Source organism: Micromys minutus (assembly GCF_963924665.1).
Source record: "Micromys minutus genome assembly, chromosome: 10".
NCBI classification, from domain to species: domain Eukaryota; kingdom Metazoa; phylum Chordata; class Mammalia; order Rodentia; family Muridae; genus Micromys; species Micromys minutus.
This window is the reverse complement of record NC_137979.1, coordinates 12,537,257-12,562,463: the sequence shown is the minus strand read 5'-3', so window position 1 is coordinate 12,562,463 and position 25,207 is coordinate 12,537,257. Positions and strand designations below refer to the sequence as shown.

Below are 25,207 nucleotides of genomic sequence, written 5' to 3'. Positions count from 1 at the left end.
CACGGCCACCAGCGGCCTCACGCCGGCGCCACACAAAGCCAGGCCGCGCGACCCCGCGTCCGCGCCCCACTCGCGCTCGGCCCCCGCCCGGACCCCTGCCCGCTGGCTCCCCACGCCTCTCGCCCTCCCCGCCCAGGTCCTTGTCCCCGCGCCGGGCGCCCCGCTCACCTCGGCGCCCGCGGTCACTCCGGGGCCCGGCGTCCGGCGCTGCGACTTCGCGGCCCGGAGGCCCGCGCGCCCATGGGTGTCCGGCGCGGCGACCGCCCAGGCGGGAAGGAGGGTGGGCCGCGGAGCCCCCTCCTCGGACCTCGACAAGACAGCCAGCTATCCTGGCCGCCGCCGCCACCACCACCGCCTGGCTCGGCAAGCGGCCTGTCCGAGCCCAGGCGCGAGCGGGGGCGGCACCGGGGCGCCGGGAGCCGGCGGCGCGCGTAGCGGGCCCTGACCGCTCACCCTGACGGGCCTGCCTGATGCCCGCGGGAGCCTGCGAGAAATGCAATCCCCTCCACACAGGAAGAGCGGCGGGCGGGCGACGTGCGGGGGGAGCAGGAGAGCGAGAGCGCGAGGAAAAAAGTTCCCGGGCGGCCAGGCAGCTCTCGCTCGTGGCCTAGGGTGCCAGGTGGGCCGTTCGCGCCCCGACAGCGCCCCCTGGCGCCTGTGCGCCCCTCTGCACGCCCCAAGTCCGTCTGGGGGCAGGGGCTTGGCAGCCGGCCTGAAGGTACAGCCCAGCGAAAAAGGCCTGGGGACAGACACAGGACTTGGTCTGGTAATCAGTCGCTGAGATTTTGGACTTTTGACTTGGGCCAGGCCTTCCCCCCACCCCCACCCCCACCCCCGCTCACCCCACCACCATGTGGGCCCTCTCACCTGTGACCATTTCTTTGGTTCAAGAATCAGTCTCAAATTTCCTCGAGTTGGATGTGAAATGTAGTCACCGCACATTGGGCACCTTGTTTGGGTACTGAAGCAATGCGGCTTCTGCTTGTCAAGGAGCTGGCATTGTGTAGGAGAGACGCAGACAGCCCAACAACGACCAGGTCCATAACGAAGATAATTTTAGAGCGAAATAAGTGCTAGGAAGAAAATCAGCAGGTGCAGTGATAGATTTAGCTTCGAGGGAGAGAAGGCCTGTCTGAACAAATATTTGAAGAGCAGGAAGGAGCCTGCACCAGCAGCATGTGGAAGAGCATTCTTTGAGAGGAGTGGTCTTGATGAATATGCACAACTGTAAGGAGGCCATATCCAATGGGATAAGAAGTGGGAATGCTGAATTCTGATAGAAGGCCAGGGCCTGTAGGACTACAAAGAGCCAGAAGGAAATGTGGCTGCCTTCTTAGTGCTGTGGGAAATAAGCCATCAACAGATTTTTAAGTAAAAAAAAAATTTTCCTTTGAATAGATTAGTAAATGAACCAATTCACCTAGAGACAGACCCATGAGCCATGTCTACCCCAAGGCTTTCTGCTCTCCTGCTCAAGGCAACATGAGTTATCAGCTTCATCGAAAGCCTGAGCTATTCATCCTTTGTTAGGTGAAGGTCAAAACATCCGAGTCCCCAGGTGACTTGACACAAGTGAGTCACCCTTTTAGTCCTGTTTCTTCATCTGGAGTGTGAGCGGTTGTGCTAAGTTCAGCGCCTTTGTCTAAAGGTACTTCACCCCTTCCACCTCATCCTATTCACCCTGACTGCTTCTCTCTTAACCCACCACATCTATGAAGGTTCTCCAACCGATAACGACAAAGCCAAGACCCACCCTAGGGCCTCCCTGCCACAAATTCTAGGCAGAGAGCAGGGCAAGTGGGCACTGTGTTGTTTCCAGCCTGCTCTCAACAGTGACTTCAGACCTGGTTTCTGAGCATGGCATCTTTATTCCTTTAAGCCAAGCACAGTGAGTGGTCTTTCCAGACACACTAGACAGCGACCTCTCTCTCTTTTCCTTTTCTTTCTTGGTTGCTGGACCCGTTGGTAAGTGCAAGAAGCTGGAAAAGAAAAAAAAAAAAACAAAAAAACAAAAAAACAAAAAAACAAAAACCAGCAACAAAGCTGCTTCAGTTTGTCTGGTTCCTACTTCCTGCCTTGGTCTTCCCCTCCTCTCCTGAGAATACAAGGCTGTACTCCAGCCCCTAGATAATCTAGAATGAGCTCTTCATCTCAACAAGACCTTTTATTTAAACACAGCTACAACACCCACACCCCCTTTTGCTGTATATTCCTTAAGCTTCAGGGATTCGAAGTTGCTTACCTTCGAGAGCTAGTTTCTCTTACTGCTTCTCTTACAGCTACCTTACCACAAGCCACTGTACAGAAGAGGAAACAGACTCACACCAGCAGTAGTGGGTCTGGCATCCAGCTACTTGAGAACCAGAGGCTGGACCACTGCCAGAGCCCAGGAATTCAATAGCAGCCTGGGCCAGTGAGACTCTCTCAATTCCTACATGTTTATGGTATGGGTAGAATTGCCTTGAAATCATCTGTGTAGAGTGTCAAGATGCACAGGTACACCCAGAATTGCTCTCTGGCAATTAGTTTGTTTTCATTTTGTGTGCAGTGGTGTTTTGCCTGTGTGAGTGTCTATGCGAGGGTGTCGGATCCCCTAGAACCAGAGTTACAGATGGTTGTGAGCTGTCATGTAAGCGCTGGAAATTGAACTTGGGTCCTTTTAAAGAGCAGCCACTCCTTTTTAAAGTTCTGAGCCACCCCTCTAACCCCTTCTCTTCTCTCTTTTTAACCTTTGCTTTATGTGTACGGGGTATTTTTTTTTCCTGCATTTATTACTGTGCACGTGATGCACGCAGTGCCCACAGAGGCCAGAAGAAGAGATTGGATCCCCTGGGACTGGAGTTATAGAGCTGTGAGCTGCTTCACGATTGCTAGGAACTGAACCAGGACCTCTGAAGGAACAGCTAGTGCTCTTAACCACTGAGCCATTTTGCCATCCCACAGATCACTCTAGAGGGATTTTCCCCCCTAGAGGTTTCTAAGCAGCCTATCAGAGCAGGGTAACCTAGACATGACTGACCCCTAACCAATGTGCATGCTTCAAGATGAGAACCAGGAGCTTAGGGGATCGCTGTCAGCAGTCCCATGCCTAGGAAACCTGGTCTGCTGAGAACCTAGTGAGCACCCTTAGGATGCATGTAGGAGGGCTAGAAGGTGGGCACGCTGCCACCCAGACCCCCAGACACACAGCCTTGGTGCAGGAGTCTCAAACTCAGATCAAAGGTCAATGCATCTGGGGTGCTGGAGGGAGGCACTGTTTGTTTTTATGGGGGCTTTAGTGGTTGGATTCTCATTTTTCCCTTCTTGTGCTGAGGAATTAAACCTATGGCTTCGTGTGTGTTAGGCAAGTGCTCCTCCCAAACCACTCCTCCAGCTCCAAAACAGAGTCTCAGTACGTAGGGCAGCTCCCTTTCTGCTTACTGCAGCCCAGACAGACTTCAAACACGGTTTTCTTTACTTGTTGCTGTTTTTCTTTCGTTCGTTCTTTCTTTCTTTTTCTTTTTTGAGACAGGGTTTCTCTGTGTGGCCTTGACTATCCCGGAACTCACGACGTAGACTAGGCTAGCCTGTTGCAGACTAGGCTAGCCTGAATTTACATTATCTGTCTGCATCTGCCTGCTGGGGGCTGGATTAAAGTAGAGAGATCTTGTTTGTCTGTCCTTCTTCTCTTACATTTCCTCCCTCCCTTCATTTCCCCCCATCCCCGCTGTGGTGTGTGTATGTGTGTGCACGTACATGCACGGGGCACACTCAGGTCCTGTGCACGTGAACATACTGGATGTGAAACCCAGAGCCTCCCTGAATGTGTACTAACTCTGGGGCACACTCCTAGTTCCCTGGGGTGTTTTTGATTAAAAAGCAAGAACAGAGCAGTGTGAACTTTTGGGGATTGAAATCCCTTCAGGTAACTTTACTTACTGGGGAGCCTATCACTACCCATTGTTCAAGACACACATTTAAATCAACGAGCAGACCTCCTCACCTACCTAGGTATTTGGATTTGAGCAGCCTTCCCCTAGCTATCCAAAGACTTGGTTATCTGTGTGGCCTTGAACTTCCCCTGTTTTCTGTCAAACAAAAGGAGGTAACGTTTCCTGTCTACAGACCGGAGGGGGCTGTTAACTGAAACAGAAGAAAAAGGAGATCTGTTTGGTTAAGAACCAGGTTTATCACTGGCCTTTAATTCCAGCACTTGGGAGGTAGAGACTTAAAGATCTCTGTGTGCTTGAGGCCAGCCTGATCTAAATAGTGAGTTGCAGGGCTATGTATCTTGTCTCAAAGACAAAACAGCAAACAAACAAGAAGGACTAGGTTTATCACTGACTCACATAAAAGATTGTCATGAGTGTTTATACTTGGTAGCCACCAATCATCTCCGGGTTGAGAAGGAGAAAGAGCTTGCCCAGGGTCACACTTGGACCTAGAGTGGTGATTCTGGGTTACACACACTGTCCCCTTGTGTGTTCTCTGGGACACCAGCTCCTACCTGAAGACTTCAGGTTGCTCTTGAAAGCCCCAGTGAAATGTAATGTGTATCAGGACTGCCATCAGCAAACATAGAGCTAGAATTTATTTGACACCTACTATGTGCCGTGAATTTTATTCTCATTATCTCTAGTTCGAAAAGAGGATAGGCCTGAGGAGGGGGCAGGAAACCTAATGTCTCTGTATACACAGCTGCCAGGAAGCTTTCAGAGGACAATCCTTGCCCCACCCTGCCACCTGGTCACAGCTTGGCTCCAGAGACCTCTGACTTCTCAAGCTAAAACAATTTCAGACACACCAGAAGAAGGCATCAGATAGTTATGAGCCACCATGTGGTAGATGGGAACTGAACTCAGGACCTCTCAAAGAGCAGTCAATGCTCTTAAACCACTGAGCCATCTCTCCAGTCCCTAAAACAATTTCAATCCTGTTGAGCTCTGTACCACCAACCAGCCCTGCTCACTCCCCACAAAGCCTAGCTGTTTCGGGTATTCTATATGGGCACTACACTCCTCCCGCTTGAGGTCCTGGACTATATAAGAGAAAAGAAAGCTAACTGTGCAGCAGTAACCAAATGTACACACATGCTTTATTTCTGCCCGCTCTTGTCTGTGGTTGTGATGGGACAGTTGCTTTGAGATCTGGCCTTGACTTCCCCACAGTGTCGGACTGTAATCTGGAGCTGAAAACCCTGGACTTTCAGGTTAAGTAAGTCAACCATCAACATATTCGTATTTGTGTGTGTTGTGTAGGTGACATCTGTATGTACGTGCGTGGAGACTAGGGGTTGATGTCTACTATCTATCAATTTTCATCTTATTTTTTTAAAAATTCATTTTAAATTAATTGTGTGTGTATGTGTGTGTGTGTGTTTAGGTATGTGGACATGAATGTAGGAGCTTGTGGAGGACAGAAGAACTGGACTTGTAGGAGTTTGTGAGCAGCCTAAAATGGGTGCTGGAAACCAAAATAGGGCCTCTAGTAAAGCGCTGTGCTCTTGGCTGGCGCCATCTCTCCAGCGGTTCTGCTTCCTTGTTATCTTTTTAAAGATAGTGCTTCACTGAGTCGGAAGCACACTGACGGGCTAGACTGGCTGGCCCTCAAGCATCAGGATCTGCTTGTCTCCATGGTCCAGTACTAGATTTCCAAGAGGACTCCGCCACACCAGTTTTTATTTGAGTGCCAGGGAATCTAAACTGGGGTTCCTGTATGGCAAGGACTTTACCGACAAAGCCATCTTTCCACCTTTTAATGTAATCAGCCTGAACAGGTTCTCTGTACTCTAGTCTTTTAATTTTTAAAATAATATTTATAATTAAAGAAAATTTTAGCCAGGCAGTGGTGGTGCACCCCTTTAATCCTAGCACTTAGGAGGCAGAGGCAAGTAAAGCTCTGAATTTGAGGTTAGCCTGGTCTACAGAGCAAGTTACAGAACAGCCCAGAATACACAAAGGAACCCTGCTCAAAATGTAATTAATAAGTAAGCAAATTAACTTTTATTAAAAATTATATATGTGTGTGTTTTGCCTGTACACATGTTTGTGTACCACATGTGTGCCTGGTGCCCATGGATGTGGAAGAGGGTATTGGATTCCCTGGAACCAGAGTTACAGATAGTTGTGATTTACAATATGGGGGTACATAGAAATTGAGTCCAGGTCCTCTGGAAGGACAGCCAGTTCTTTTAACGACTGAGCTATCTCTCCATTCCCTAGTTTGTTTGTTTTGCTTTGAAGACAGAATCTCATGTAGCCCAAGCTAGCCTCAAACTCACCACAGAATTGAACAGGCCTCGAGCTATGGCCTTCCTATCTTTCTCCCTCTCAAGTGCCAGGATTAAAGGTGTGCTTGAAGGGAGCTGGTGTTATTTGGTTTATATAAGCATCATTTGGTAGGGTTTTGGGTATAGTTCTGAGGTAAACAAATTACATAACATATGAGTCCTAGGTTCTACCCCAGTAACACAAACATAGATATCTGAATAGCACCTAAGAGTGTGACAGACTGCCTTGGCCTTGTATAGTAATAACTCATGACAGACCGCAGCTTCACGAGGCAGCAGGCCTTGCAACAGGATTTAACCCTGTGAAGAAGAACCTTCCCATGGTCAGGGCTATTTCCAGAGAGCCACAGGCTGTCTCAGGAGAGAATATGAGCTCGCCATTACTGGAGCCTGTAATCAGAGGCAGTGAGGAGAACTGGAGCTGCCTGGGAAGGCAGAGATCCTGAAATGGTTTAGAAATGGCTCCAATGTTAGACCAGTTTCATTGTTAGAACTGGGGAATGTCAAGTACATTCCAATCTGCGGTTATACAATGTTTAATATGGTCAAGAAGGCCCAGGAAAAGATCCTGTGGTCATCTAGTATCTGTCAGCTCCAGAAATAAAACCGCCCAGACTGCTGTCTCCTCACCACAGTCTACCTCATCAAGACTCTCTGTTCCTTAAGTTCTGACCAGCTAAGCATAGTCTTGGGAAATGCATTACAGCGACAGCTCCCTTTAAGTAGAGAGGTTAGCAGGGCATCGTTTCAGACCTGTAAACTCCGGTACTAGGGAGACTAAGCTGAGGGTCACTGCCAATCCAAGGCCACTCTGGTTTACCTAGTGAGTTCCGGGCCAACCTGGAAATAAACAAAATGTCTATTTTTTTTCCTTTCCTTTGTGAATAATAGCAAGGTTTAGCAAAAACTATCCCAGACAAGTTTTCATTTGCAGGTTTAATAGACACTCTCGCCTTCTTTTCCTGCATCCAGGTGACCAGTGGCCCACCTACACTCTGTTTGCGACCCTGGCTGGTTCTAGAGAAAACACTGGGCCTGAATGAACCCATTTGTGCTCCATGCATCCCCGGAGCACTTTCTATGTTATTTACGTATCTAGCAGTTCTGGGAACCAAGTAGGGCCTTGTCAGATGCCCCGCAAGTCTCTCCCACCAAGCATCTCTCATCCCAAGTGCTCAGCTTTGGCACCTTCTGTTCTTATGGTCATTGATTGCGGGTGGAGGGAGGAGTACCCCTTCCTCTGCCTTTCTAAAAGAAGTTGTCACCGCGTCCAGGATGCTCTGAAATACTTTGGGAGAGGCTTTGATATCACTCTTGGTCCTTGGCCTGTGAAACTAACTGGTCTATGCCATAGTTCTCATCCTTCTTGGAGTGCCACACCCTGAAGGTCCCCCAGTCTGGCCTGGCTTCACATATACACACACCCCTTCCTGGCTTGGTTCCCACAGAAGATCCCGCACATCTTTCAAATGCCTCTTCTCGGTTAGGAGTGTTCCTGGATGTGTTTTATTATGTCACAGATGCCTTTCCCTCATTGCGTTGGCTCCTCCTAGTCTTACACTTCAGGTTTAGCTCAAGACTGGCCTTCTCCGAGAGGCCTTCCCAGACTTCCTCTGGTGAAATCAGGCCTGGCTCCTTGGGCAGTGCATTCAGACCTTTCCCATAGCCTTGTAGTCGGTGTCTTCATGAGTCTGTCTCTCAGGCTGTGACTCTCATGAGGGCAGAAATGCTCTTCCTCAAGCCTTGGAAAACCAATTTCAGACCCTCTCCTTTTTAAAACATTACCATTTGCTGGTCACGCTGGTTCATTCATCTCGTCACAGCAAGATCTTGAGTTCCAGAACAATCTCAGCTACACACTGAGCTGCTGTCTCAGACAAACAAGCAACAGCAATGTTTCCTTTTCTAAACTGGGCTCTCACCGGCTATTCTGACTGCCTTTGTATTGAGCTGAGGAGGGGGTCCTCTGCGGGTCTTACATTCCTGAAAGGGCAGCTCTAGGCAGGATTGAGCTTCCTGGGGCTGCTGTAACAGTCACCCCACACTCTGCAACGTGAAATAGCATTCATCTATCCTCTTTCCGTTCTAAAGTCTTAGAGTCAGGTCAAACTGCGGGTGGCAGGTTCGCAGTAAATGTCTAGCTTCTGCAAACCTCAGCCCTGCTGCTCAATGTCTTCAGCTTGTGGTCCTTCCTGCCATCCCCTCAACCTCCAGCCAGCTCCTGTCAGCAAGCCCATCTTCTTTTCTCCTGTGTCATTGCTCCTCTGCACAGGCCCCTTCTAGGACTATAGGACTTGCCCTTTTGTGGCCCGTGACTGTCCCCTGAGCCTGTGAACACCATTCAACCACACATGCACAAGCTTTTGGCTGACTGTGAGAACACTCACAGGGCCCAGGCAAACAGTCTTTGTCAAAGGGGATATATAGCAGTGGTAGATCTGAAGTTCTCACTGGCCCCACCCCATCAGGAGCCACCCTGAGGGTTTGTTCTGGTTAACTGTGGATAGCAGCCTCCAGGCAGGAGGAAGAGTGTCCCAGAGGTGGGGAGAGGGGCTCAGTGACTTGAGGGCACGTTTTTTTCACGGCCTGCAAGCTGGAGGCTGTGGCTGGGAGGCCCATGGAGTGCCAAAGTGCCTTTTCCTGGACTTAATCTCTCAGGGATGGAGGGAAGAAGGGTGAGCCATATCTGAGACGGCTTTACCACCACAGTCCTCTACCCCCTAGGCTGTACTATGCATGAAGCTTATCAACAAAGGCTAATGTCTCCTCAGCTGGACCACAGGCTGACCGTAGGCTTCTGCACTTTACAGTTCCAGGATGCTCAGAACAGTTCGCTAAGAGGACAGCATTATCTGTACAGAAGCGGGGACAGATCATTACCCAAGTGAGGAATGACAGAGCACATCAGAGCTGGAACTGAACACTGGAGCCGTTTAACCAATTCTGAGTGGTAGCAAGGTCACTCTTGGACCTGAGGGTCCCAGCAGCCCAGCAGCCCCTTCCCAGCCTCCAATCCTCAGGTTAGTTGTGAACAGGCTCCAGAAGCCCCTCTGGGTGTCAGAGAATGCTGGCACTGGGCTGCGGGATGGAGAAAGAACAGAGCAGGGGCAGGGATCTGGGAAGTGGGGAAGAGAAGGGATGGCAGGAAGAATGGGAGGGAGGCAGCAGGACCAGGAGGGTCACCATAGTAACAGGAGCTGGCTATGCTCCGACCTGAGTCTGAGCCGCCACCAGGGAAGGAGATAAAAGGTTTTCTATTGATCCCCATCAGGAAAGCCGTCTGTGATAAGTTGGCTGGAAGGGCAGCTGGTGGGGTGTGGATAAGGTGGCTGCACATACTTGTACTGGTGTTATGTTGTACCCCAGAGGCTGGGGTCAGACTGTAGGGAGGTGAGCCCAGAGCCAGGCGTTTGGATGGGTCAGCTGCATTCCTGTCCTTGGGCCACCTTTGTTCAAAACGTACTCTGCAGTGGATGGCTAGCTAGGTGGAGATACAATAATCAAAGCAAAAAGCCCTATTCCTTCAGGGAGCCGACACTCTAATGGGAGTCAGCAGTGGGGAGACAGACAAAACAGATGAATGAATGGCTGCGGATGATTGTATCTGTTGGGAGATGCTGAGAAGAGGGAGAGCAAGCAGGCAGCCAGCAGTGGTGAGCCGGGAATGCTCTCAGATCAGAGCTGGGGAAAAAGCATGCCTGTGATAAGGACCAGTGGGTACAAGAGGTCCCAGGACGGGGGTGCGTGAGGAACAGGAAGGGGTCTATGTAGCTGCAGTGGGGGAGTGACAAGGACAAAAAGGGTCAGGAAAAGCCTGGGTGGTTGCAGTGAGGACCCTAGTTCCGGCTAAGTGAAGATCACAGCCCTTCTGGCATGCTCCTCCTTAGGCCTTTCTGGTGTTCCCTGACTCCTGTGGAGACAGCAGGCATGGGGCCAGGGTGGGATTGGGAAGACAGGCAAGGTGAGCCCAGTGGGCCCTGCCTTGAGTAAGCATGGAACGGGATGAGAATCGCCTCTGAAAAGCTTCGGCTTTCAAATGTAGTTGACAGTTGAATGGACAGGATTTCCCTGCGTGTGGTGAGAAAAGCAGCACACAGCACTCCCCAGGTTTCATCCCAGTGACTGACTGGCAGTGAGCCTGAATGAGGCAGCACCAGGGTGTCTAAGTGCTGGAGGCCCAGGCGTGCCCAGGGAAGCACTTGCTGGGCAATGCAGCTTGCAGATCTCTCTGAGTGTTCTTGCCTAGGCTGCTTGGAACCTTCTCTGTTCTTCCTAGACCTAACCAGGCTGGCTCAGAGCCAGCCACCATCAGAGGCAAGAATACCCACCCCAGGCTCCTATTCAGGGCCCCACCCCATTCCTACTTTCCTAGGTTTCTAGAAGTATGGGTACCTTCAGCCACTCAGATTCTCCACCTTCTTCATCCCCTGGGGAGTAGATAGGAGGGAAGTAGACAGAGGGAAGCTGGGACTGAGGCAGCCCTTGAGCGATGTTAGTAATATGGATATAGAACTTAGCTAGGACAGTCCCTGCCAAACTCCTGTGGTTGGGGACACACCGCTGTAGTTTGTCATGGACCTGAAAGAAGAAACCAAATCAGACCCCACTGCTAGGCATTTTCTTCTAGAAGCCAGAAGGAACCGAACCAGTTCATTCATCTCTCAGCATCTATCTTCCTGCCCTTCCTGGGCGGGGTGGGGGGGGCTCATAGCTTAAGGCCCCAAGAAGGTGAGTGCTTGAATCAATACAAGAGGCTCCCCTAATGCCAGCTATTGCTACGTGACGGGGATTTGTCACTCCACTTATCTGAACAGACACCCCATCCCTCTAGCATGGCGCTAATGAGAACTGCCTGGTGGAGTTGTTCAAAGAGAAGCTGCACTGAGGACAAGGCCAGCTCTGCTTTCCTAATGTGCCAAGGAAGTGAGTGAGAAGATGTTCCCCCATAGTCTCAGGCATTTGAACACTTAGTCTCCAGTTGCTGGTGCTGTTTGGGAAGGCTCAGGAGGTGTGGCCTTGTTTCAGGAAGTATGTCCCCGGGGGTAGGTTTTAAGATTTTAAAGTTGTATGCCATCATTTCCAGTTCACTCTGCTTCCCGCTTGCGGTACAAAATATGTGTCCTCAGCTTCCTTGCTCCTGAAGCTATGCCATTTTGGGGATCATGAAATCTAACTCTCCTGGACTGTAAGTTCAAACCCTTTCTTCTATAAATGGCCTTTGTCATGGTGTCTCATCACATCAATAGAGGACTAATAAAGGATGGTGGGGGGGGGGAGACTGAGATGTTGTCTTAGGGTTCTGCATAGCTTCCTCTGGACCTTGTCTCAGTCCCTTATTTCCCCGAAACCTCATCTATCTGGGAGCTCTTACAGGGCTGGAATCCTCACGGCTCTATGCTGTCATGGTCATTAAGTCCCCAAGGTCTTTTGCTGTATATGCCTCCCTGGGTTGTCTGACTGATCATAGCTGCAGAGAGTATAGGAAGATGGCTATGTGAGAACTAGACCCCACCCTTAAGTTGTTCATTGCCATGGGCCTCAAAAAACATCTCAGAAACAGCCATGCCTGAACCCAGAAATGTCTCCTTCTACATCAAAAGAGTCTTTGAAGATGTGATTAAGGGTCTTGAGACAGGGATGCTCCTGAGTTTTGGAGGCTCGCTAATGGCATTCCAGGGTCTTTGTAAGAGACAGGCAGCAGTGAGCAGGGACACAGACATGTGGCACTGGCACCCCGGACACAACAGCAGAATCAGAGGCAGAACTGAGCTCAAGACAGTTTGAGACTGTCTCAAAAGGAGAGCAGAACGCTTACCTGACAGGGCACACCATAAGCACAAAGGCAATGTCCTCAGGTAAGCCTTGTCCACCGTATTCCAGATGTGCTGTCCTTGTCCACTGTACTCCAGATGTGCTGCCCTTGTCCACTGTACTCCAGATGTGCTGCCCTTGTCCACCGTACTCCAGATGTGCTGCCCTTGAGAGCATCCCAGATATGGGAAACGAGGCTGCAGGGTCTGTAGTAGTGGAGTAGAAAACAAACAAGCAAACGATAGAGGGGGTGAACGGGGAGTGGTAGAGAGAGAGGCAGAAGGAAGAAGGAAGCTCTGCACACAGGAGGCCACGTGGCTGCTGGAGCAGGATTGGGAGTGAGACAGTAATGAGCAATGAACGCCAGGTAGGAAGGAGAAGCTGGGTATGGCCAAGATGAGTTAACATGGAGCCTCTGACGGAAGCAGGGCCTCAACACCAGCCTTGTATTTCTGCTCTTCCTGACTGATAGAATGAATCTCATGCTATAAACTACCAAATGCAGCGTTTTCTCAGCAGCCAGGAAAGGTTAGAAACAAGAACACCTTCATTTTACAATTTCTTGGCTACTCTCCGGGACTCCTGGGGTATGTGAGTAGGCAGGGTGAGTGTGGGCCATTAGTTCTTCCAGAGCAGTGGGGACTCAGACCATGGGCATCATCTGGAATGGAACAGGAAACGGAGGTGGTAGGACCTGTGGCCCAGAGCATGCTGTGATCTGAACTGCTGGGCCAGGCACTAAAGAGGTGACCTGTGTATGCATGGGCTATGGGCACAGAAGTAGGGAACAGGTATGGGACTACCTGCTATAGCCTTAACAAAAAGCTCAGACATGCCAAGAACATCCTTATTTTCTTTAAATCAACCTATGTCCTACTCTAAGGACCCTCCTGTCATTCGTATTGGCTAGTGGGACACTGACTCCTATAGAGTCTATCCTTCACCCCAAGTAATCCTGGGGCTTATCTGATGTGACTTCTGGCAAGGCTGGAATAGGCCTGGTGACCACCTCATCCTAAGAAACGTCTAGAAGTCCCTTAGAGAGGAAGTGTAAGTGGCTAGGCCTGGCTCAAAACTCACATGAGGATAGGAATGGGGAAGGTGAGCAAGACTGAAATTAATATCAAGTGTTCATTTAGACCCTAGGGCTCTGCTCTCTATATGGTACCATTAGCCACATGGGGCTATTTATAGTCCAGTTAACTAAAATACGAGTTTATCCATTCTAGCCACATTCCCATAAGATAAGCAGAGCTACTGTGGGTGACATCACACAAAGTTCTGTGGGGCCGTGTTGCCCAGGTGTATCCTGCTACAATGGACAGATGAGAACAGGCATGTGTCTAGTTTTATAGATAGGCCGTGCAAAGGTCAGACCTAGAAGGCGATTCCCCAAAGGCCCCTTCCTGCAGAGGGAATCCTGAGGGCCACAGCAGTTCCTGGCTGCCAATGTATTCGGGCGAGTGCTCACCTTGTAACTTTCTGCAAGTTGCCACCTGTGTCAACTCCTGCACCAACTAATCTTAGGAAATGTCCTGGCTTGTCAGAGGTAGCCCTTCCCAAGCTCTGCCAGGCATTACTTTCAACCCGGTTTCTCAGCTCTTGGGATGGAGCTGCTTCAGGCTTTCCTGAATCAGTACTTATGACATGCTCAGCATGTGAACACAGTAAGGAACAGCATAGTCCCTGTGTCTCAAAGGTGACAATGTCCAGCACAGAGAAGCCACACTACACTGTTTTTAAGCAGCTACTGATTCTCAAGCCTTCTCGGAGGTCCTGGCTGGAACTCCTTACATTTGGACTTCCCAATTATTCAATCTTGCTTCGTGTGGCCCTGAGCCAGTAACATGTAAGTCTAATGATGTGTGGACTACACAGGTCAGGCAAGCCGGTCTGAACATAGAGAACAGCCAGAAAAGATGCACGGGGCCAGAGACCTGGATTCAACTGTGCCGGAAGTTAGTAACTTCCAATTTTGCTTGGGCATGTATGGGTGCATAGAGAGACACAAACACAGACACGGACTGACAGACAGACACACTAGCTGCAACTCAAAGAGTATTTTTAAAGTGAATGAAAAGTTTTTGCAAAATCAGCTGAGCCAGCTGGTCTCCTCGTCTTTGGTCTTTCCCACAGCAGGCTCCCTTGAATGTTCAGGAGGGGACGCTCACATCGCAGAGCTCTCCAGCCTGGCTACCCTTGGTCGAATGGTACACAGAGTGGTGGAGTGGAGGGAAGGCAGCCTGGCCTTGGGTGAGACATCTAGACTTAGATGCAGGGCAGATAATGGGAAGAGGACTCTCCATGGCCCAACAGACCCACTGGCAAACCTACTGTGTAACCCAAGCAAGGCAGGGTCCCTTGACACAGGGATTGTCAGTCTCACCATCTGGAAACCTGGCTTTCTACAGTACTCATCTGCCAAGCATACCATCAGGATCACACAGCAAGATGTGTGACTGTCTGCACACACAGCGCATACACAAAAACAGAGGCTGCAGTAAGAGCAGGAGAGAGATGCCCTGTGGCCTTGGGGACTGCTCTAGGGACTATTCTTTCCTACCTTCGGTTGCAGTGACACACAACTTGGCTCCTATGTTTTCATGTGGCCGGCGGTATTCATAGCCAAGATGTGGAACTGTCTGTTGTCATAGCAACCCAGGCCTATGGTGTCCTGTCCCTGTTAGTACCAGAGCTTGCCACTGTGGGGTGTCAGCCTGGAGGTTTGACGGTGGGTAAGGGTGTGTGAGTGGGATTCTTGAGGGCACCAGCCATGTGTCTGAGCAGGAACAGGAGTTCTTTTCAATGAAACAAGAATTCTGCCCTGGCAAGGCTGGAACCTGTGCTGTGGGCATCTCGCCATGGGAGTGGCGTCTGAAGTGCTTGTGTGGTCTGCATGTCCATGGGTCTCTTGTGTGATGTGGCTCTGGGATGCTGGCCCCAAGACAGGGTGGGTAGGAAGGAGCTGGAAGAGAGGAGTATGGTTTCCACTGTCTGCTGCTCGGACCGTGTGGTCCTTGTTGAGCCTCAGCTTCCTGCTGTGTAGACAATAGCAGGCTGTGAGGGCAAGCACACCTCATATTAATCCGGTCACTCCTCTGACACTGAGGAACTCTGGGTACTGAGGTCAGACTATGTTCCCAGGGATGCAGCTCTCAGCAGCAGCCGCTCCTTTGAAGATCTGCAGGCTGGAAGGAGACAACAGTGCAGTGCACAACTGTGTAAACAGAATGCAAGAGACACAGAGCAGATGTCCCATGAAAGCCGCACAGTGACGGCAAAAAGGCTGAGGTGCACATGCCAAGCACGCCCCAGCCTCAGCGTGGCAACAAACAACCAACAGCAAAACCCCCAAAACTAAGGCAGTAGATCCCATGGAGTGGGGGGGGGGGCGGTGGATACCGAGCCCATGGTCACTGTGCTAAGTGCTAACCTCTGAGTCGAAATCTAAAGGAAGGATTGACAGTCACGGGGGTGGGGGTGGGGCTAGTAAGTACAGCAAGAGCAAAGGCCCTGTGGTCACCTGAATTTGCTTTGTCCACGGCTCAGCAATGTTATGCGCTAGAATACGGGATGGGCGTGGCTGCGGCAGTTTGTGGTGCAGAAGGAAGGCATGTAGGTGCAAGGAACTGTGTATGGATGCCCCCAAAACTGGATGGCAGCACTGGGCCCACAGGAAGTGACAAGGACGAGGAAAGGGTAAAGCTGCCTTTTGGGGTGCAAAGCGGGAGGGGATTAATCTGGATGCGGATGATACATTGTGTGGCAGTTTGGCTCTGGATTCCTCATCCCCAGGTACCATCTTCTGCCTCTAACTAAGCTGGGATCTGCGACACAGAAATGAATGGCCCTGTGTGTGTTGTGGTCACATTCAGAGTAGTTGGCAGAGGGAGCAGGGAATGGGAACCACGAAGGAAAAGGGCACAACCAGATAGAGGGGATGTTTGGGTGGTACTGGAGCTGAAGAGAGAAGGCAGCCATGTTTGCCTGGAGCATAGAGAGACAGTGGTGGGAAGCAGACTGGGAGGAACCAGAGCCCAGAGCTGTCCACGGGGGCTTGGGAAGGAGTTCAAGATGTAAAAAGTTATGGCAGCTGCACACACTGGGATGGCCTGCAGTGACAATTCTGGGATGTTGGGTTTTTTTAAATACAAAAATAAGAAAGTGTTTTCACTTTAATCCCTTGTGTGAGGATACGGGGCTGCTTCAGACCGTCTGTAGAAGGTGACTGTGATTTACTTCATGCTCCGGCAGAGGGGTGGTTTTCCCAGCTGTGATTGGGTGATGTTTCTAGGAGACTTTCAGAGGGTATATAAAGGCTAGGACCCTGAGAGGAGGGGTTGGGGGTTGTTAGCCATTCAGGGGGGTTGGTTGCTGTTCATTAGTAGTTGGACGCAGAGAAGAAACATGAAGAACTTGTATTCAGTGGTCTCCATTGCTCCTCTCCCTCTCTCCTTCTTTCTCTCCTATCTAGTGATAGGGCTAAAACCAGAGGGATAAAGTATGGGGTAAAAAAAGAACCCACAAAGTAACAAAGACCACCTACAGTGACCTCCTATGTTTGGGGTCAAGAGGGAGGTAAATGGGGGCCCAAGAAGCAGATGTGGCAAGGCGTTGGTGACAATCTTAGTTCCTCTGTATAGATTAATTGATCGCTCTGGCCTGAGATGTCCTCTTTGCTCAAAAAAACCAAATTTGGTTCTCCCACGAGACAAAGGCAGCAATAAGCCAATCAATCTAGCAGAGGAGTGAGGTAAAGCTTCCCCTGACTACGTAGCCCGGAGGCTGGAGCCAGGCTCACAGATGGATACCTTGCTCTGTCTTGCTTGTTTCTCCAGCATTTGGAAAAGCTGTTATCTCTGCCGTCACCCTGGAAGTCAGGCCTTAGTTCTGAGGCCTGGCCAGGACGGTCTACTCACTACAGCGTCCTCCCAGTCTTGCAAAGCTGGAGGCTGTGTCCAGGGATGTTGCTGAGAGATGCTTGTCTTCTTTGACCAGGCTTCCTTCTTCCTGGCCAGAGTGAAGTTCACATCTGGCAGGGAGCTTAGCAGCTTCACTGTTCAGAAATGTATTTGAAAAGAATGGAGAAGTTAGAGCTCTGGGATTGCCAATCATGGTCATTAGGATTCAGTGTTCAATGCCCCTAGAGGTCCGTATGCTAAAGCTTGTCCACAGGCCTGTAGGAGGTGGTGGAACATAAGGAGGTGGTGCCTAATGAAAGGAAGTTATGTCACAGGAGATATTCCCCTAGAAAGAACCTGGGATTCTGCTTCCTTGCTTTCTAGACACCAAGAGGTAGTCAACTCTGTCCGACTCTCTCGGTTCTACCCTGATGCTCTGCTTCCTCACAAGAGACCAACTATGGACTGGAAGTTCTCAGACCTTTAGTCGGTATCTCAGGAGTTTTGTTACAGCGATGAACACTGACACATCCACTGAGGCGGAGAGGAGAAAGGCATACATTTCTTTACGGATGGGAATGAGACTGGGCGTAGGTTGAGGGTTGAATAAAGAGACTCAGATGCAGAAGACCGAAGGGGAGGAGCTGCTGACAGTTGGAGCCAGCCAGAGCCCAGTGTAATGCTAGCTATGGGAATGAGGCATGAGGGGGAGGGGAGGGGGTGAAAACTCCACAGTGGAGCCATAGGCTGAATAGCATCTGAATAGCCGAGGTTCGCCTCCACCCAGGTACTTGGAATGTGACTCTTTTAGTCGGTTTTACATTACTGTAACAGAATACCACAGAAAAGAAACGTGACACTAATTATTGTGTATGTTATATATTGAATGTATTTATGTTCTTAATACAAGCATTCTATAATCCAAAACTCAGGAGAACATTTTACCAAGCTGTTGTCCTTCCCATCCTCCCTCCCTCCATTTCTTCCTTCCTTTTTTTTTTCTTCTTTAGTACAGGGTCTCATGTAGCCCAGGCTAGTTACGTACTTGTTATGTAGCTGATGATGACCTTGAACTTCTTCGGATTCTCCTGCTGTTGCCTTCTAAATGATGGGATCACAAACATGGCCGTCACACCCACCGCAACAGGATACTCAGTGGTGACGCCTTCCAGGCTTCTGTTCATGCGCTTCTTGTGGCTGACCTCTTTAAGCAAAGATAACTCGACAAGTTCGAATACTGCACCTCATACAGAGCCTCTTTACTGATAAGAAGGTAGGAGTCAGTGGCCATCTAGGGAGGATAGCTGCAAACAAGGACATTTTACTTTATTTAAAAGACAGGTTGTTCTGCTACTCCTAGGTAGGTCCCCAAAGGACTCTGTCTGCCCCATGAGACACCTGTGCATTGTGCTGTTATTATCAATAACAAGGAATTATAACCAGCTTAGTTATCCACCAGCAGACCGATGGGAAATGTGGTTCATATAGAGAGTGGAATTTTATTTGGCTGTGGGAAAAAAAAACAAGTAATCATGAAATTTGCAGAACGGTGGGCAGATCGGTTTGTTTATTCTTTACAACAAATCAAAACAAAACAAACCCAATGATTGAGAGCACTGGAGAGATGGCTCAGTGGTTACGAGCACTGGCTGCTCTTCCAGAGGACTGGAGTTCGATTCCTAGCATCAGTACAGCAACTTTAACTCCAGTCCCAGGGAATCCGCCGCCCCCTACTGGTCATCATAGGTACTGCATGCACATGGTCCACAGGCATCCATGCAAGCAAAACACCAAAACACATAAAAATTATAATTCAACACTTGGAGGCACAGACAGAGACAGGTGAAATATTTGTGAGTTGAAGGTCATCTTGGTCTACATATTGACTTCCAGACCAGCCCTAAACAGTTAAATGGGGATTTGTACCTAACTACAACCCATTGCTCTGACGGAAACAAACGTAGATGTACTTCCAAGAAGGAAGGTGGGCTAACTTGACAATCCTGGCAGAATGCTGCCAACCATAATCATTACCCTGAACTGCTCTGCGCAACGAAAAGAAATAGATTCTTTTGCCGATCGCCCATTGTTTTGACGTGTCTCTCATCCCGTAGACTCTGACTCTGGTAAATACTTTTCAAAAATGAATTTGTGAAGTTTTTGCTCCTGGCTGTGCTTCGGATTCTCCTCGCTGTGTCGTGTTCTGCGGAACTTCTGACACTGCAGGAATGAGACTTCTCTTTTTATAACCCACTTATTTAAATTCATGGGATGTGTGTTGGTGTGAGGCACCTTTGGAACTAGAGTTATTGATAGTGGTGAGCTGCCATGTGGGTGCTGGGAGTTGAACCTGCGAATTGGTCCCCTGGAAGAGCAGCAGTCCTATTAGCCACTGGGCCACCTCTCCAGATCCCAGAAATGAGACTTCAAACAAAATAACCTAAGCAGTGTTTTAGAGAAGCTAGGACATTGCCCACAGGACGGACAGACTTACACTTGAGCCCAGACTCCAGGTAAGCCCCACTGAAGCTCCTGGGAGCCTCTTCTTCTACAGATCTTTGTTGCTTGAGTTTAACCAAAAGGGAAGGGAGTGACAAAGACTTGCCCTCAACCTCCATGCAAGATCAGACCAGATAAACTAGAACACATTTTGTCACTGTGATGAGAAACAATCAAAGTCACATGCTGATCTGAATGACCAGTGATATATTTGGGAAAAAAAAAAAAAAAAAAAAAAAAAAAAAACTGTTCAGAGTCAAGCCGACAGGGAGATCCTGTCAGAACTGAAATGAAATTATGCTGGACAGGGTGGTATGCCCTCATAATCTCAGAACTGGGAAGCTAAAGCAGTAGACTCCTGAGCTTGAGGCCAGCCTGGGCTGTACAATGGGACCATGTGTTAAAGCCAACCACAAAAATAGGGTCACTTGTGCCAGCCATTCTAAAAGCAACTGAAGTCAAGGGACTATGGAAAAATGGTTCTTGTGCATATAGTTACCTGAAACCAAGTTCCTTTTGCTGGGATCTATTCTTGGTAGATTATTGTTTATCAGGAAAGATGACTCCCTGCAGAATTTATTTAATGACATGCCTTCTAACTGTGGCTCCCTTCGTATTCCCCCCTTTTAGGGTTTTACTTACAGGCTTCTTCCACTAAAGCTTGTCCCTTTTCATGAACTAGTTTATCACGGGTCCAGGGAACCTTTAAACCAGGTCGGCTCATGCCCTTACTCAGACACAAGGGAAGAGTTAAAGCAGACTCTTCCACTGCTCTGCCAAAAGGCGCTACCTCTTCACTTGGACCCACAAAAGAGCTAGAAGCAAGAGGAAAGCCTGGTATCTGCGCCTCCGATTTGTGTCTGTCTCCTTTACTTTCAACAGAAACACAGAGGTAAGATACTGTCCCTCGTCTTTCCTCCAGGGCCACTGGGGAATCCCTACTAGGGAGTTTTCAGATTCACATCACACTTGAGCACTCTCTGGTTTGAATGTCCTTCATGTGATGGGGGTTGGTTCCCACTGTGGTGGGGATGAAATGATGAGACCTTTGAGAGGTGGAGCCTACTTAGATCGTGGGGCTCTGGCTTCCTTAGTGTATCAATCTGTCTGGCTGAAGTAGGTTTGGCACAGTAGGAGAGGAGTTGTTCTCACTAGAGCAGATTCTTATAGAAACAATGAATGAACAGCAAGCCCACAGCTGATGTCACGGTAAATAGTGAAATCAAGAACCTGATAAAGATATTTAATGCTCCTCTCCTGTTTCATACAGTTCTTGAAAAGTAAACAAAATATTAAGGAGATAAAAGAGATACCAATAGGGAAGATAGAAGCCAAAGTATCTTTATTTACAGAAGATATGACTCTCTACATGAGAGACCCCAGGGATGCCTCCAGAAAACTCCTAGGGTTGATAAACACATTGGGCAAGGCAGAAAGGATACAAAGTAAACACAAAAAAAGCCTCCAAATAACACATGAGGAAGGAAACTGGGAAAACAACACCATTCACAACAGTCTCAAAAGTACTGGAGTAAAAGCAACCGCCAAAGTGAAGACTCCTTCCAAGAAAGCTTTAGGAGCTGGGTGTGGTGGTTCATACCTTACTCCCAGCACCCTTGAGACCTCCAGGAGCCAACGCCTGTGTGTTCTACACAGCTGGGTTCAAAACAAAAACAAAGCCAACCCCCCTCCAAACAAACAAACAAACAAAGGAAAGCTGTAAGACAGTGAAAAAGAAACTGCAGGAAGTAGCAGAAAAGGCCCGCTATGCTCTTGGATCGGCAGGGTTGATATCGTGTGAGATGACTATCCCACCAAGAGCAATCTACAGATTCAATGCAGTCCTCATCAAAACTTAATTGGAATTCACATGATTTGAAAAATAATATTAAATTTCATACAGACATATAAAAGATCCAGGATAGACAAAACAGAAACAAACAAACAAACCAACCCTGCTGGATCCAAGGGTCCTGTTCTACACATTAAATTCCAGGTTAATCAGGGCACAGTGAGACCCAAAGGGAAAAAAAAAAACCCAAACCAATCAAAAAGCTCAATTGCTGAAGGTACCACCATCCCAGGTGCCAGGTTATCCTACAAAGCTGCAGGAATAAAAACAGACACACTGGACCAGGCATGGTCACACACACCTTTAATCCCAGCACTTGAAAAGCAGAGGCAGGTAAATCTCTGTAAGTTTGAGGCCAGCCTGGTCTACATAGAGAGTTCCAGGATAGCCAGGGCTACATACAAGACCCTATCTTAAACAAATCAAATCAATCAAACAAACCAAGAACCAAAACCTAACCAAACTAAACCAAACAAACCAACAAACAAAAAGCCAGGCACATGGATCAATGGAACAGAATTGAGGACCCCATATAAACCTGGTCTCCCCTAGACAGCTTATTTTTGACACAGAGGCAAAAATAAAAATGTACAATGAGAAAAAAACAGTATCTTCAATAAATATGCTGGACAAACTTGGATAGCTACATACAGAAATGAACTAGATCTTTATTCCTACATAAAACTCAACTCCAAATGGATCAAGCAACTCAACATCATAGACACCCTGGATCTAAACTGGGGAGTTTCTTGAACTCACTGGCACAGGAAGGGACTTTCTGAACATGGCCTTATTAGCACAGACCCCAGGACATTAACTGGTAAGTGGGTCCCCACGAGAGTAAAAAGCTCTGCCCAGCAAAGGACGCAGTTATCAGAGAGAAGGGGCAGCTTGAAGAGTGGAACCAAACCTTTTCCCTGCGACGCAGCTCACTGAGACAATATCTAGAACACAAAAAGAACTCAAAAACATCAAGCAAGCAAGCCTGATGGGAACTGAGGCATGAACAGAGAGTTCTCAAAAGAGCAAATACAAATCTAAGAGAGGGTATTTTTTTTTTGTTGTTTTTGTTTTTGTTTTTGTTTTTTTGTTTTTTTTTAACGTTCAGCATCCTTAGCCATCAGGAAAATATTAATTAGAACTTTGTTGAGAGTTCGTCTCACCCCAGTCAGAATGGCGAAGGCCAGAAACACAACCTAAACCAATGCCGACGACGTGGGGAGGAGAAACATATGTTCACTGCTGGGATGAAGGCAAACCGCACAGTGGCTGTGGAAATCAGCAGGGAGGGTCCTAAACATTCTACAAGTAGATGTACCGAATCTGCCAGCTATACCACTCTTGGGCGTATACCCAAAAGAATCTTTATTCCCGGCTGCAGAAATGCCTGCTCACTCCTGTTCGCCGCTCCTTTAATCACAGCGGCCAGGAAATGAAAGCAGCCTGGGAGTCCATCAACTGATGAATGGCTATGGAAAATGTGCTGCATTTACACAACGTAATATCATTCAGATGTCACGAGGAACAAAACCCGTAGATAAGGCACAGTGCATGACACCGGAGGAGAAAAAGTAACCACCAGCCTTCTTCATCTGCGAATATCGTGAGCCTCACTGACGGCTTGCCTGGTAACAGGTGCCCACAGGTACAATAGAAGCATGAATGTCATGGAAGTAACCAATCACTCTCTGATCAAAGGCTCACTTTACAAAATGAAGCCCATACCTGACATTGTTAGGCTAGACAGGTTATAGGCTCTCGGGGCGAACCTGCTACTGTTGTTCTGTTAAATGGACTCGGGATTGAAATAATTCCTGATGACTTATCACTGGGATCAGAGCATCTTATCACAGAGCAGAGCATCTCTCACCCCCTCATCTGAGAAACTTCTCTTTGCAGTCGGTGGGGAGTAACACTGAGACACAGAACTGGTCAGAGTGCAGGGAATAGATAGAAGTCTGCAGAATAATTCGTCCCCAAAGGGACATTATGTTACAGGTGGATCTCTTGAGTCTGAGGCCAGCATGAGCTACGGAATGAGTTCCAGGACAGCCTGGGCTATGCAGAGAAACTCTGTCTTGAAAAACCACAAAACAAACGAGCAAACAAACAAACCCAGGATAGGGGCTGGGGAGATGGCTCAGTGGTCAAGAGCACTGACTGCTCTTCCAGAGGTGCTGAGTTCAAATCCCAGCAACCACATGGTGGCTCACAACCATCTGTAATGGGATCCGATGCCCTCTTCTGGTGTGTCTGAAAAGAGTGACAGTGTACTCACATATAATAAATAAATAAATCTTACAACCCCCCCAAACAAACAAATAAACAAACCAAAAGACAAACAAAACCACCATTATCAATGGGGGCAGGAACAGGATGCTGAGAGCTCCCACTGTGGACCACAAGCAGAAAATAGAGAATAAAATGGCTCATATCCCCAAACAACACAGTCAACGGGGGATCAAGCGTTAAAATACTTGGAAGACACTCCCATTGGAACCAGTGCACACACACCCTTCTAAAATGCAGGCATTGTAACAGACAGAGGCTGTGGATAATTAGAAGGAAACTGTTTTCTGGACACAGCAGGGCAGGTGCACGAATGGCATTCACAAGATCTGCAAAAGTTCACACCGGAAACAATTCCAGCAAGAATAGTGGGGCTGGGCACAAAGTCTCGCTCCTAGTTCAGAGCTGGGGGAGAGAGGTGGGGGGAGAAAGGGAGGGAGGGAGAGAGGAAGAGAGAGAGAGGCCACACATCCAATTGTTTGGGTGGTGCAAATTGGAGTCAATGAGTTTAAAAAATGAGAACACAAAGTTGGGTGGGTTGGAAGAGGTAGTGGATGTCGGAGGAACTGGAGGAGGAGTTGAATCTGATAGAAATATATGAAGGCCAGCAGTGGTAAAAAATTATTTAATCCCAAGAGGGAGAAGCTGGTGGATCTCGGAGTTCAAGGTCATTCTCAAAACAAATCTTCTTGTTACTTTTAACACACATTTAACTCACTAGTAAACATCTGTCGTCCCTAACTCTGTCTCAGCAACACCAACCTAGATAACCTGAACCATCAGGACCCACATTCAATGCCACTTACAGCTGAGCCCTGTTGATGTACAGAGATGAAATAGCCTTTCTTTGTATCCCTCTGCATTCTCCCTGGAACTAGAGTTGTGTTTCTTCCATCCACATCCTGTGCTCTACCAAGTCCATAAGATGAAGCCTGAGCCAGGTCTGTTAGCTGGTGATCAGAGAAGGATGCATGGGAAAATGAGTATGATCTCACCCGGAACCCTGGGAAGAATCCAGCCGTGGCAAGAGTTGGGAAAGAGCAAGCCATTAGGAGGAAAGAGTAAAATGAGGGTTCTCTGTCCTTCACACCCCAGTCTCAGCCAGCAGCACTCAGACAGGGTTAGGAAGCTGTGCGTGGGGCTCAGGAGACTGAGCATTAAACCAGGCCAAGAAAGACCCGACCACCCATCAGGACCTTGTGGAGAATGGCTAAACTCCTGTCCCAGGAAATGGCAGATGGCGTTTTTGGGGGGAGGGGGATTTCCAACTGTATTAATGTATTGAGGGATTATTTTTTCACTTTCTCCTCCCCCGCTTTGGCCTTAGATCTCTTGGTGGTGGTGTTGTTACTGTTGTTGGTGGTGGTGCAGCACCTAGGGACCGATTCATAGCAGCACATGACCTATCATCCACTAGATGGCGGTGTTTGCTTGGTGTTGGGTAGATTTAAACCAGCAGCTTTTAAAAACCAGGTGTGATGGCTAATCCCCTCCCCCCCCCCCCCCCCCCCCCAGCTCTTGGGACAGGAGTGCCTTGAGTTTGGGGATAATTCAAGTTACATGGCAAGACACTGTCTTAAAAATAAT

At 48.7% G+C, this 25,207-nt stretch overlaps 1 protein-coding gene across 3 annotated transcripts in view; it reads right to left on the bottom strand.

The window, feature by feature from the left end:
* RAI1 (retinoic acid induced 1) overlaps positions 1–494 on the bottom strand; it is a 93,556-nt gene extending 93,062 nt beyond the window's left edge. For all 3 annotated transcript variants that reach the window (XM_080923509.1, XM_080923507.1, XM_080923508.1), the window contains exon 1: positions 169–494. The gene's annotated coding sequence lies outside the window, so the exon portion shown is untranslated. The remainder of the gene's footprint in view (positions 1–168) is intronic.
* Between the last annotated feature and the right edge of the window lie 24,713 nt (positions 495–25,207).